At 40.9% G+C, this 13,550-nt stretch overlaps 1 long non-coding RNA gene across 1 annotated transcript; it reads right to left on the bottom strand.

Annotated features, from left to right (window-relative positions):
- Positions 1–6,727: 6,727 nt before the first annotated feature.
- Positions 6,728–12,945, bottom strand: LOC104913922 (uncharacterized). The gene is made up of 3 exons (XR_014887586.1): positions 12,538–12,945; positions 12,330–12,441; positions 6,728–10,733 (listed from the first exon to the last, which is right to left on the bottom strand). It is a non-coding gene; the product is annotated as an uncharacterized LOC104913922 (long non-coding RNA).
- Positions 12,946–13,550: the final 605 nt, after the last annotated feature.

Below are 13,550 nucleotides of genomic sequence, written 5' to 3'. Positions count from 1 at the left end.
CAACAAATAGTACCGTGGATCTACCCAGTATAACCACCCATGTAGAAGTTAGCCAAGATAAATGTATCTCTCTCTTTTGCTCGTAACTATTTTCATTACATTTCTCAATATTCTGCAAGTAGAGAACATGTCAAGAAAAGATCATACTGGTCCTATCCTCAAAGACAAGTGCAACCTAAGTAATTTCACTTCAGCAGATGCCAAGAACTTGGCTTATACAATGTGCAGAACTGTGTTTCAAGCAATGGCAGTGCATTCTTGACAATATATTCTTCTTGACAATATTTTTTATTTTTCTCACATTTTTGGTGTAAGACACATAGGTGTAATATGCAATATATTTTTTTTCATAAAAATTAAAGCATGGAGACACCATACTTTTCCATTTTTGCAACATAGATTATCAGTCCCCTCTGACCGTGGGCTCCCTGACAACAGCTCCATGTCCCCATACCTAGACTTATCAGACATTAATGCACACCTGCTTATTTTCAGCTGTTACAGCAGCTCACGATAACAGAAGTCTTTAAGCTGTCCCAAGCCTCACAAAGCTTCATAACTTTAATTCAATTTGTGAACTTCATGGATGTTGATAGAATGCATGCAACACAAACAGCAGAGGGCCATGGGAGCTACAGTCTGTATCTGTGTCAGTGATCTAGTTCAATTTGTTCTTTTTTAGAGGCTCCTCGGCAACCAAGTGTACACATGCTGTTCTGGTGCTGAGTATGACAACAACAGGACTAGCATTAATGTAGTAAATCAATACAAATCTATAGCAACAGCTATTCAGTCAAAAACATTGAAAGACAGAAAGGTTTCAAGCGGAACATTTGGTTTTCTTTTGTGACAGTACTTATGGAGAAGTAATTGTTATTCACAGGTAGCTTCAGGAACAGGTTTTCAAGAATTGTATCCACATGAATTTTGGCAGGAAACCTCCCCCACCGGCAATTAAACAGGAAACTACAGAAACTCCTAAAGAACTAATAGCTAACTTGTGATGCTATAGAAAAGAACTGAGGGAGGAATATTTAAAAAAAAAAAAACAAGAAATAGTGTTTTCCTACTTAGAGAGAGGGTAACACAAAACTTTGTTAATACATTTTACATACACTGGAACCAGGGTTAAAGACCATTATATCCCAGTGTTTAGTCACATAAACTAATAGAAAATGAAACAATGCTAGAAACTAAAATTCTCTAGAGTAGTGTATTTTAGGTTTAAAGCGACAAAAATGAGCAGTGGCTTTGCCATTCAATAGTACCATTTGGATTTCAGAAAACAGCATATGAACAGCACGTGTTCAAAATGGCAGATTCCTCTCACAAAAGAGTTTGGAAGATTATTTTGGGAGATTACCACAAGATTGGAAATAGCTTATGAGAAGTCCATCCTTCAGAGGCAGTAGGATTTGGGTATAGGGTTTACTTGTAATGACTGCCAGGAAAGAGCCAATTCACTGTGAGGCTGAACAGCAGCTAGGAATACAGCACACTTCAGTGGGTCTTGTCCATGTCTAAAAGCCCAAAGTGCTCTTTTTCCAGCCTTGGATCATACTGATCTGAGTACAAGCTTTTAGGGACTGAGAGATGGAGGAATAGATCTGCCCCAGGAAAACAGGTCTAGCTTCACACCTACCTGACAACCAGCATGGAGATGGAGGCCATTGACAGAGAATCCCAACACTGTACATTTCAGCAAAGCCCCAGGCTGGGGCTGAGGGCTGGGCATGGCACTGTGGCAGTGCTGGGCTGCAGCACCTGCTGTTGCCAGAACTGGAATCAAAAGCAGGGGCTGCCCTGCTGCTTGTAGATAACCTGAAGGAAAAATTGTGGAGGGAGAAAAAAATAAAGGAAACATTCTCTCAGGATGGCCGGGTGTTGGGCAAAGTGGAGACCCGCACAGCTCCCACCACTGCTGGCGGCCATTTTCTCAGGGCCTTTCCGTCAGGCTGAGGGGAGGCCCCAGTCTGTCCCCTCAGACGACAAAACTACCACAGCTTCCCCATCTTACTTCAGGTGTTGTCACTCACCCCAGGGTGGTACAAATGTGATAGCAAACAACAAGCTGCAAGAGGATTTCCTCCAATTAGAGCTGCTTTGGGCTGGCAGGAATGGATAGCCCTCGGTCCACACAGGGGAAGTTTCCAAAGCACTTCCACTTGGCAGCACTCTGGGACCACGTGTGCCAGTGCCCAGCACCATGGAGTTATTTGCACATATTTGCAAGATGTGCTGAGCACTAGGGCTGCTGCGTTAACACCAGTCATTGCCAGCAACCCAAACCGTGCAGACAAGTGTCCTCCCCAACTCCACAAGTCAAGCTGTGGGAGACACTGTCTCTCTATTAAAAATATTCACTGGCATTTTTGAACCTGAAATGTTTCACAGAGGCAGGTTAAAAAGCAATCAGAGGAGATGGAAGCAGGGAAAAGTCTCCAGGAGCAAGAGGGCAGCAGAAGCAGCAAGCACGGTGACCTCGGCGGGGCCCTCCTGAGCACAGACACAACTCACTCAAACCAACTGCTGAGAATGAGAATGTGCAGTTTTCAGTACCAAGTTTAAATGCATTTCCCCCCCAAACAAATCCAATTTCAGGCTTTTGACAGAAATAAACACATATACTCCATAAAACTTGATTATAATCAGTCAAAAATGTAAAATTATGAGTGAAATTAACTACAGCAATTAATTTAAATGTCTCTGGAAGATTATTTTCTTTCTTAGAGTCGAATGCAAATTCCATTTAAAGTTATAATGTAAAGGGTATCAAGTTTTCAAAGACTGTGATAAGTTTGGACTATTTTCTAATCTTTTACTTATTAATGTATTCAGAAACAATTCAGACATTTAGTACTCAAACACAGTTTGAATTTAAAAAGAAAAGAACTGACATCACTTTATTACCTATGACATTTGTTTCCTTATAACCTACTTTCATGTAGTTAAATTTCCCAACGCCTTTTCTTTTTATCGTGTGAAGGAAACCTCATAGAAAAATATATTACTTTCCATCTACTAAAATTACCATCGTGACAACACCCATTCACTTCCCAGGTTACTGAGAGAAGTCATTGTTCCCAGCATGTGAGAGAAGTACCTTGCTTAGGTTACAGATGCATGCAGTTATGAGGAATTTATTAGAGAGGAAGACAGAAGTTTTACATTTTGCTGATTGCACTGACGTTGAGATTAAGGCCTGAGTAAATCATAGTCATTTTCTACCAAGAAAGCTATATTTCTAAAAACTAGAATCATTTGACTGTACACATCACCTGAAATGCTTCCTTACAAGCAGTAAAACACAATGTTTTGTGTCATGGAATCCAAGAGTTCCTGTTGAACCTAGGAATAAATCTGAGAGGAAAACAGTGATCTGTTTAAATAAAGGAAAGATGCTGCTTAATGAAGGAGGAAGGCATGCAGACAGCCACTAAGGTGCTGAAGGCTTCCCCATCCTGTTCAGATAAACTCACTGCAGGGCTTTCTGCAGCACTTCACCCACTGCAGGGCTTTCTGCAGCACTTCACCCACTGCAGGGCTTTCTGCAGCACTTCATTCCAAACATGAATAAGCAAAGGGAAAAACTCACAGTTAACCTCAGGAAATTTCAGTGCCCCACATCACTGACAGAACTGAATCATTTTTGGGAACCGGGCATTATGATAGTTAGATAAAGGCTCTGAAGCAGGTTATAAGCAGAAATATTGCTGCAGCTCCTTTTACTTTGATGATTTTAGTGCAATTTGAGTGGCAGACAACACAGTGTCTTATCAAGCAGTGCAAAAAGAGACTCCAGTGTCACCCATACAAAAAAAACTGAAGCAAGTTTCTATTGTCCTGATTGTTACTGTTGCAGTGCCAGAGCATAAAAGGGATGTTAAGGTTTATGATCCCACAGATATGACTACACAAGTTACAATACAAGACTGATTTATTTTAAAAACAGCTATTAAAGCTCATAAAATGCAAACATTCCTGTTGCATGGGAAGAATTCAGTGCAATTTTTATTGCAGCCATAGGAATTATTTGAGATTGCGACAGGGAGAAGATGGCAGGGCAACAGATAAGTCACAGCTCGTGATTCATAAATGCCTCACATGAAGACTGTTAAAAAGAAAAAAAAAAACACGCCTGACAGTTTTTCAGGAAGACCCAAATGACCTCAGTGGCAGATGCAGTTTTCAGATGGAGACGACGGTTTGGTGAAACCTAGTGGCTCGTTTCAGTAACGCGGGGCAATGCACAGAGCTTTGTAAAACGGCTGTGAGATAAAAGCATGCACTTCAATAGGCCATTTTCTAACTTTGGTTAAGATATACATGGCTAAGTTAGCCTCAGCTTCATCAAACAATAGATCTTGCTAAAGCTTTCAACTTTCTGGTTAACCAAACTAAATAGAGCTTAAATGTAAAAGCAGAGAAAAAGTGAGAGAAAGCTTAAAACGCAACAACAAAATTATTTTACGTTTTTTTTGCACAAGTTTATCCCAGCAGAGCAGATGAAAACGGTACAGCATTTTGCTCCTCCGTTTAGAAAATCAGGAAGAACAGCACAATAATAAAATCTGCTGGTCACATGGCAGCGGCTATAAAACCATAAGTATCCGTGCCTGCTTTGCTGTAAGCAACTGTCAGATTCCTGCCAAGAGAGCTGAAATGGGATGATTAACACATCCTGCACCCTCATTATAGAGCACTCAATTATCCCAGGGTACTCCATGGCAAACAGATCATTTCCAGCATAGCACTGTATCACACTTTCCACACTGCACACTCTGTACAAGCTTACCCAGTATCAGCCTGCTTGCGTGTACCTGACACTGATGCTGGGTTTCTGTTTGCTTTTTCTCATCTTCAAACTTATGTGAGAGCAAATCTAAGAAAAGGCTGTGCTTTAATTCCATTGCTCTTAATGCTCCTCAGTTAGAATTTGTGTCCAACGCTTTCTTAAAGAAGCTCCTTGCAGAATGCCCTCAGTCAACATCACAATCTGTTCTTGTTAAGAGAAGTCATCTGTGACAATCAAATTCCTATGAGCATTATATTATCAATGATGTTATTTGTAATGTTAGCTGGAAAAGCAATTTTTTCCTCCATCTACCCCTTGCTTTTTTTCATCTCCCATCTTTTAAAACAGCCCAGGATTATAAATGACAAAGCAAGGTGCAGCATTACCAGCTCTTAATGAGTAAACCAATTAGAAAATTAATTTGTATGCTTAAACAAAGGAATTATATTATATAATTCAGAGGTCATGCTCTGTATCAGTACAAATCCCCTATCTGACTCTTCATGTTAAGAGATTCACTCAGCTGTGAATGCCCAAATAAATTAAAAAAAAAGCAACTGCTCAAAAGTTGAAGACAAACAGCAAGCCAGAGTGGGAGAAATTGGCCTCTACACAAACAGCTGTACATTTTTAAATTGATCTGTAGAAATTCCTCTTGGAAAATTTTAAGTTTGTATTTAAATTTCAGTTTTCACTGGGGCAGAAGGCCGGGAATTCAAATACCAGTAGCAAGGGAGACTTACTACTGTGATGGCAGTTTGCATTTCTCACTGGTGTGCAGTAATGTCTGCTGCGCTCCTCGTAACTGTCAGACACCAGCAGAAAACCAACAAGCTCAGTTGGCAGCTCTGAAAATCACCCAGTAGACAGTGCTGTTTCCTCTCCTCTTTCTAGAGAGTCAGGTTCAAGGCATCGATACCACTTTAAATCAAATTGATGTGGAATATTTTTTGCTGGAGCAGGATGTTCTTTGCACACAACATTACAGTAATTTACCGTGTGAATCTGTAACCTGGGCAGGATCATCTATGTAAAGTGCAAAGGTCCAGAGCTGGTGGACTGAAGCGCACAGCCAGGGAATAAACTGTTGCAGGGTGGCAGATAAGTGCAAAGGCTGGACTGAAATGCTGATATTCCGAAAGAAATGGCTTTAACAAAACAAATAAGTCCTGCATAGGGTGGAGTGTCACACCCAGAAGTTAATACAAGCATGTAACGTATGAACTGCCCCAAAGCAGACAGCACGGCTTCCCAGTCCTCCTGCTGGGAAGTACCTGCGTCATCTGCTGTGGCAAGGTGAAGCATCCAAGACATTTTTCAGACTGACCTCATGCCATTTATCAGAGTGCTGGGCCTCAGAGGAAAAGCACACGCGAAAGAGAAGACTTGCAGTGAGACCCTGAGAATAGGTAGCAGCAGCCATTTAGAGACTCACCGCAGAGAAAAGGCTGTGAGGGCACTGGGAAACTGGTTCACTCTGAATCTATTCATTCTGAGCCAGGGCACACAACTGCAGACGTGAAGAAACTACCAACAGCCCAGCAACCTGCCCACAACACGCTCCTGTTTGGTGTTTGGCATCCCAACTATCTGAGGGATTTAAGTAGTAACATTACTGGAAAATCTTTACTACAGCTTGCAGATGACAGTCAGTTCAGTTCAGTTACCGTGGATTTCTACATTAAAATTATTTGTGGTAAAGGCACCTGCAGGCAGGCTGAAGCCCTCTCAATTGTTCAGGGTGTTTGCCAGCTGATAAAGCAGAACCACCATCCAAAATAAATCTGGGTTCTCTCTGCAAGGATTCTTCCTCTGATGCCTCCCCTCCAGAGTGATCTTTTGTTTTAAGCAAAATACATAAACAATAGAAAATAATGTCAGTGCTTTACTGTTATATACACAAATCCAAAACATTCTTTAAACCACCACAATAAAATATCACACTGGTCTAAATGGTGGGAAAGTTTAGTTTTCCTTTAATTGAAATGGAGAAATTTGACATTTTATAGGAAGATATCCTAAGGGAGAGTACACGTTCTCAAGGAGATAGATTAAAGATAGTATGACTTTTTTTTTTTTTTTTCCATCTTAAAGCTACATATATTAAACTTAGTACTGTGGAAAACAGCAAAAGAATCTGATCAGAATCTGAAACGATTCTTTTCATGCACATAAACAGACAAAGGCAATCCCAGTGGCTCTTGCAAGCATCTCCCTGAACAGCAGGCTTTCCACAAACAGCTGAATACAAAATTGCAGGTATTTGTGTTGAGAAATTGCCTGCACATTTGGATGACTGTAGGCCTTTCTCTGTAGGCCAGTAACTGTGCAGCATTTTTCCAGCAAGAAGTTCACAGTTGAAACTACCAGACAGAACCCAACACAAAAACACTCCCCCGTCCCATTTCTTCCCCTTTCTCTTCTTTTCTTTTTCTTTTCTTTTTTAAACCACAAAGTAAAGAAAAGAAGTTTTGTTTAACAGAGTGGAGCGATCTGAAAAAATCAGAGCTCAGGTTGCATAGTGTCAGCTTTTCCATTCCTGATACAGTTTCCTTCAGCCACTCTGCATTTATTTTTAAAAGGTCATTAAGCAAGATACAAAAGGTGAAGTGCAAAGTTACAGATTTATAACCTGCCCGAGCACTTGTTAGACAAAGGGTCAATGCTGCTTTCAACACAAAAGCTGAAATAAAGGAGGTGTTTGCTTTCTACCCCAGAACATCAAAAACCAGCCGGTAAAGGAAAAGAGACCCAACCCTGCAAAGGTTGAAGTGTAAGAGGGGATACTCACATCTGTATTTTATCCCTTACTTCCCTTTAATCAACTCCCAACTCTTTTTAGTTTATTTGAGCTCTACTCTTCTTCACACTCAGCTTCTCACTGTATTAGCCTGCCTGTCACTCACATGAAAGAGAAGGCTACTTTAAAATACAGCTAGCTTTTTGTCCCAGTTAAATCAAAATCAGTTAAACAACAAGTCAGGCTTCTGATTCCTGCAGATCTTGTGCTCGAAGCCAGTAGTTCTCCAGGTCACTCTTAATTTTTACTGCTTTAAACTGCTGCTAGTTTGCCTCGTCTTACTGAGCAGTCAAATCCCCGGATTATGCTAAAACAACATTTAATGACTTCATTAACTGAGTTATTTGAAAATATCACATTCTCCAGAGGCAGTAGTATTCTAACTTCTATTTCATTCAATCATTTAAAGAAATACAGCAAGGGGAAAAGGGAAGAAGTTTAAAGACCTACTGTGACATCTTTGTCCACATCCCATGGTCACATTAGTTCTCTGATATGCTGCCAACATTTTATCAAATGTATTTTAAACAGGAACATTTTGTAAGCAAAACTAAAGATAAAAAGACCACATGGCAAGCAAACATTTCCAATTCACTTGCTCGTGAACAAGGTTGTAAACATGAGTGATCAATATACATCATTTGGGTCTTCCTGTGAGGAATTCTTTCCTGCTCCTTGAACAAGCATTCTCACCCACTGCGAATATTTTTGATTTAAAAGTCTCCAAGCAGCATTCTCACACGTCAAAAGGAAAAACATCACCTAACAAAAACTCAGCTAACTTTCTGTTCTGTTTGCTGGTGGATCTGAGCACAAAAGAAAACATCCAGAATCCAGGTGGAGTATTGATTAGATTGCCAAGTAAACATCTGAACACCAGAGCTTTAAAACCCAGTCCATTCTACTCCTGTAAGTTCGGCAATGAATTCAAATCTCAGGGAGATCCCTTCCCCCAGTGTACTGGCCGGGCTCCTGCTAACCCAGCCTGGGCTGCTCCTTGCCCTCCTCACTGGCAGGATGCACTGCTGCTGTGTGCTGTGCTCACTGTCCTCACCTTCAGTTTACTTTGAGGCTGTGTCACCTCAGCACACGTCCATCCACTCCCTGCTGCTGAGTTCGTCCTCCTAAACGAGGCTTCATAAACAAATTCTGTATCCTTTTTCCTCCTCTCAGTACATGTCAGCATGGCACTAGCACTGAGAGCAGTACATGGGGACAATTGTCGAATGTCAACGAAGCACTTTGGAGGAGGGATGTAACAATATTAAGGGCCACATGTTTGTAATCACACTGTTCCTCGCATTGTCTCATTACTCCAAACATCATAACGCAAGCATATTTTGTAAAGCTTTCTTAATTCAGCACTGGTGGTGCTGGATCCTGTTCCTGGCTCTGAAGCAGCAGCTTTCCTTTGTTGTTATCCAGTTCTTAGCATGAACTCTTCAGTTTTCCTGCAGCTCATCGAGAGGCCAAGGCTTATTTATAGCACACATAAATATTTTCTCCATCAAAATGCTGCACTGAGTGAAGGGACAATTTTTAATCTGCAATCCATCTCAGCCATTGTATGCAAAACATGAAGAGGCTCCAGCTGAATGCTGCACTTCCTTTATCATTTTTCAGCAAATTTTAAACAAGCAGACTCATCTGGCCAAGTTTTCCTCTGTTGTTGTCCTGTAGGGCTGAGTTAAAGCCCAAGCTATTGGTACCTCAGGCTATTTCTATAAGTTCAAAACTAGCCACCACTTCTGCCATTTACTAACGTTTAGTTCATTTCTTCTATCTGCTTAAACAAAACCTCCAATGGATGGTGTAAAGACAACACAAGTCACAGCATGCTGGGAAGAAGTAAAAGGGCATGGAAGAGTAAGGCAGAAGAGAAGGTTCTACAGGGTGAGCTCTGAAAGTCTGACCTGACTGTGACAGAATGTTGACAAAGCAAAATAAAATAAAGCACTTCAGATTAGGATATCTTCATTTTCAGATTTAGTTAATTACTATTTTTTATAAGCAAGCATGTCTGCAAGTAGTGGGGCATTGCAAAACTCAGTGATGACACTGCTTAGAGCAGAAAGCTGAACAAGATTCCTTCCAGCCTGAAGTACTTTATGATCCAATAGTTCTCTGCAGAATTAGACACCATGCTACTATTTCACTTGTATCATGTCTGTGTTGCACTTGGTGGAAACAACAGTATAGAACAACCTCAATTCACTCAGTTTGAATGAAAAAACATACCTATTTTTTTGATCAATGAAAACAATTTCTGCCTTGGTAAGGATCTGTGGTACATGTTATTGAATAAAAGACGACAGGCATCCAAATATAGGAATTTTATGGAACAAAAAAGCCAGGATTTCATCCATGTGCTTTAGTTCCTTTGTCAACTACTAAGACTCATTAAGAGATCAACCAGCAGAAAGAGCAGAGTTTCTGGATTCTACAAATGTGCTCAAAAATCCTTATTTTCATTAAATCTAAAAGCATTCTTACTATTCTAGTTTGTGGTCAATATTGCTCAACAGCCCTTATCACACATAGCTGCTAATTTTCAGTAACAGGAAATCTTTTACACGTGAACAAGGAAGCTGGAGGTTGGTCCCAAACAAAAGGCACAATCTTCCAAGATTCTGTCAGGATTATTTTCATGAAACAATAAATCAGCAAGCACGAATGACTACATTTCACTAACTTCTTGCCTCCATTTATTGATCCTAAGGGAAAAAAGGTATAACAAAAGCTGAAATTAATACATACGCTGATCCTGTGGGCATTCAGCCAGCCAGGGACAGCCATGCCTACAGTCCGCGTGCTTTCTCAGGACGTTTAATGGCCCCAATCTGTAGATAATGGACAAACGGGCAATATAGAGAAAATAAGTGACACAATCTCCTGTGCTAGCCAAAGGGAGCACAGGGAGCAAGAGGATACACTCTAGCCACAACTGGCAACTTCAGAACAGATTTAAACAATGGTATAAAGATAAAAATCACTTGTGGAGTTGAGTTTTTAAGATTTAGGGGGAAGTGACAGCGGTCAACTCCTCTTGGCAGCAGGGCACTCACAGGACACTCAATGATGCAAACACAGCTCTTCGCATGAGAAGTTACCTTCCCATCTGCTTGTTTCCCCTTCTCTCTAACAGGAGAAAAAAAACACTCTTAGTTCTTAGACGTGATAGTCTCTACAGAAAGGCTACCTGCCTACCACTGACACACAGAAAGGGCAGAACTTTAACATGGGCCACTTTATCAATTTCTCAGGCCAAGTTGGTTTTGTCGATTTCAGACAGATGTCACAGTTTTCATTTGGGAAGTAAAAGGCATTCAACAGCAAAAAGCAGCTGCAGTTTTTTGGCAGTGGTACGATCCCTTCATCTACTTCATGGCCTATAGTACACTTCAGAACTGAATCAAGCTTTACTACCAAAAACAGTGCATACAAACATCTCAGGTAACTAGATTATTATTATTTCACTTTCAAAGTCTTAACAGGACAAATCAGTGATAGGAGCAACTATCGGTGATATTCTTTAAGTTAGTTTTTCAACACTGCAAATGCACAAATGAAGCAAACATCACTGTGAAATTACCACAAGCAATAAAGGCTACACTGAACAAGTGTCGTTGTCTAATGCTCCAGTTACAACCGATAAATACAGCAAAGTCTGTGTCATTTCCACTGAGACACCAGCTTCCCTGTCCAAGGAGGACTGTGATGCACACTATTTGGTTATCTACTTAGCATCTTTAAGGGCCCCAAAATAAAACAATAGTTCATTTCCAGCTAAACGTAACGACACTGTTTTTGGAAACATTTGAAACCAAACAAACACCTAGTGATGCAACTCCTGATAGGCCATTTTACTCTGGTTTTTGGTCCAGTTGCCAGATTTACTTCCTTTTTTGGGAAAAAAAGAAAACAGGTCATGATTATAATTAACAGTAAGTCTTGTATAGTTAGTGTCTGCTCAGAGGAAATGTCTCAGTGCTATACACAGTCAAGAAGTAAATACGTGACCAAGTGCTCATACATCAAGTACTTTGAGATCCTTGTTTCAGACAGTTTCCGAGAGCAAAACCTTCATGTATCTAAGATCATTTCATTTACTTTTGAAATGGATTATTGCTTACGAATAAATATCATTGTTATCAAATTGCAGTACTTGTAGTACTGACCAAGAGAGGAAAGAGAAAAAACAAAACCTATCTTTCATAAACAAAACAATAGATTGAGATGAAAATACAGTTCAGTTACAATCTGCTTATCAGAGCTACTGGGGTTACTGCTTCCTTCTTTTGAGAAATCCCATGAACCAATGACTGCATACAACCTCAAGTGATATTTTACTTCTGAAGTGCAATCTATCTGCAAGCTCACATCCAAACAATAGCAAGATTGATTTTTGCCTCTTATTTCTGCATGTTTGCCTCAGAGCTGATACCACTCTAACGTTTAAATGGTTGACTTTGACTTCTCACTTCGTTAATGTGATATTTTGCTTCAACTAAAACCTATCAGTAGGGCACATCAGCAATGCAGTGACATGCATTGAAGAATAATCAGTCAATGAAAAGATTCTAGTGAAAACATCACTCAATTCTCACTAAAAAGAATATTTGAGAAAATATTGGCTCTCTTTTCTTTGCAAATCTGTGCTACACATCTGACACATACAAGGAACACTTCCTCTAGCGCAGTCCATCCAACAAGGCAGTTCTCCGGTAAACTTACCATGCTAAGATCATTTTGCATCCTTTGCAATTTTTCCCCATAGTCACTGATTGTCACAATGAAGGGCCACTCAGAGTCCTCAGCTGCCTGAAACTCTGCTTTGCGGAACCACCTGAGGAAATAAGATGGGCTTCAGTTGACTTCAAGCTTTTTTTCCCCCCTTCATAAAGAAATTGTTTGGAAAAAAAAAAAAGAAAAAGCAACCTACTGAGCCAGCGCTGCATGACAGCAAACATTTGCTAATACCTATAAAGAAAAAGTGAAAACATCACTTTTCTTGACTCTGTACTGACCACATCCACAATACAGGGAACTGCTGCACACTTTTAACACTGAGATGGTACAGACACAGCACAAGTTACTCCTTGATTTTACAGACGTGACAGGTTATAAAACAAAATGAGAGGAAACTACGACTGCCTGTGCTATGTGTGACTCCTTTCCTTCAGATACAGGAGAATTTCCTTTGCTGGCTGTGGGCACAGTTTCATTCTGCAGACGGTGCTTTGCACAGGTGAAGAGCAAACAGCAGCACACCAGCACTGCTCCACAGCTCGTGATTCAGAACCACGCTTTTCAACCTGCATTTGGCTCTAGCCCGTGATTTTTGTATGAATTATAAGTTATTTCCACCAGATCAATGCAAGAATTCTGCTTGCTCTAGAACATCTACCAATTATACAAAAGATATTAAAGAAACACTTCAGCACAGCATTACCAACCACCACTTCAGTTTCTCCTGTACCATGAAGCAATCTAATTTCAGAAATCGTTTTACCTGGTGAGGCAAAACCCCGCGGCAATAAACAACGCGCCGAAGACGTCCCCAGCACCGCAAAACTCGCATTTCCTCACCGCAACTCCACAAAAACCCTCGCTCCGCCTGAGCGCGGTGTGGCCGCGGGGCTGCGCTGCCCTCGCGCGGTGCCGCAGCTCCACAGAGCAGCGCGGCGCCACAGCCGCCCCGGGCCGCCGCCACAGCGAGGCCTGCGCTGAGGGCTCCTATGGCCTCGCTGTTTATCGCTGCATGGAAACCCGAATGAAGTTTTATAGCTTGAATTTTAGTTACCCAAACGCACAAAAATAATTAAGTGTTAAAAAAGACTCCCCCCACCCCAACTTTAATAATCTGCAGAAGGATTCCCAGGGCAGTTTAGTTAGGAATTTCAGATTTGCCCGCTGTGACTTCAGTCATCACCCATCTCAGATCCAACATCAAAA

This window comes from Meleagris gallopavo, chromosome 21 (genome assembly GCF_905368555.1).
Source record: "Meleagris gallopavo chromosome 21, MGAL_WU_HG_1.1, whole genome shotgun sequence".
In the NCBI taxonomy this organism is placed as follows: domain Eukaryota; kingdom Metazoa; phylum Chordata; class Aves; order Galliformes; family Phasianidae; genus Meleagris; species Meleagris gallopavo.
This window is presented reverse-complemented; position numbering and strand designations above follow the sequence as displayed.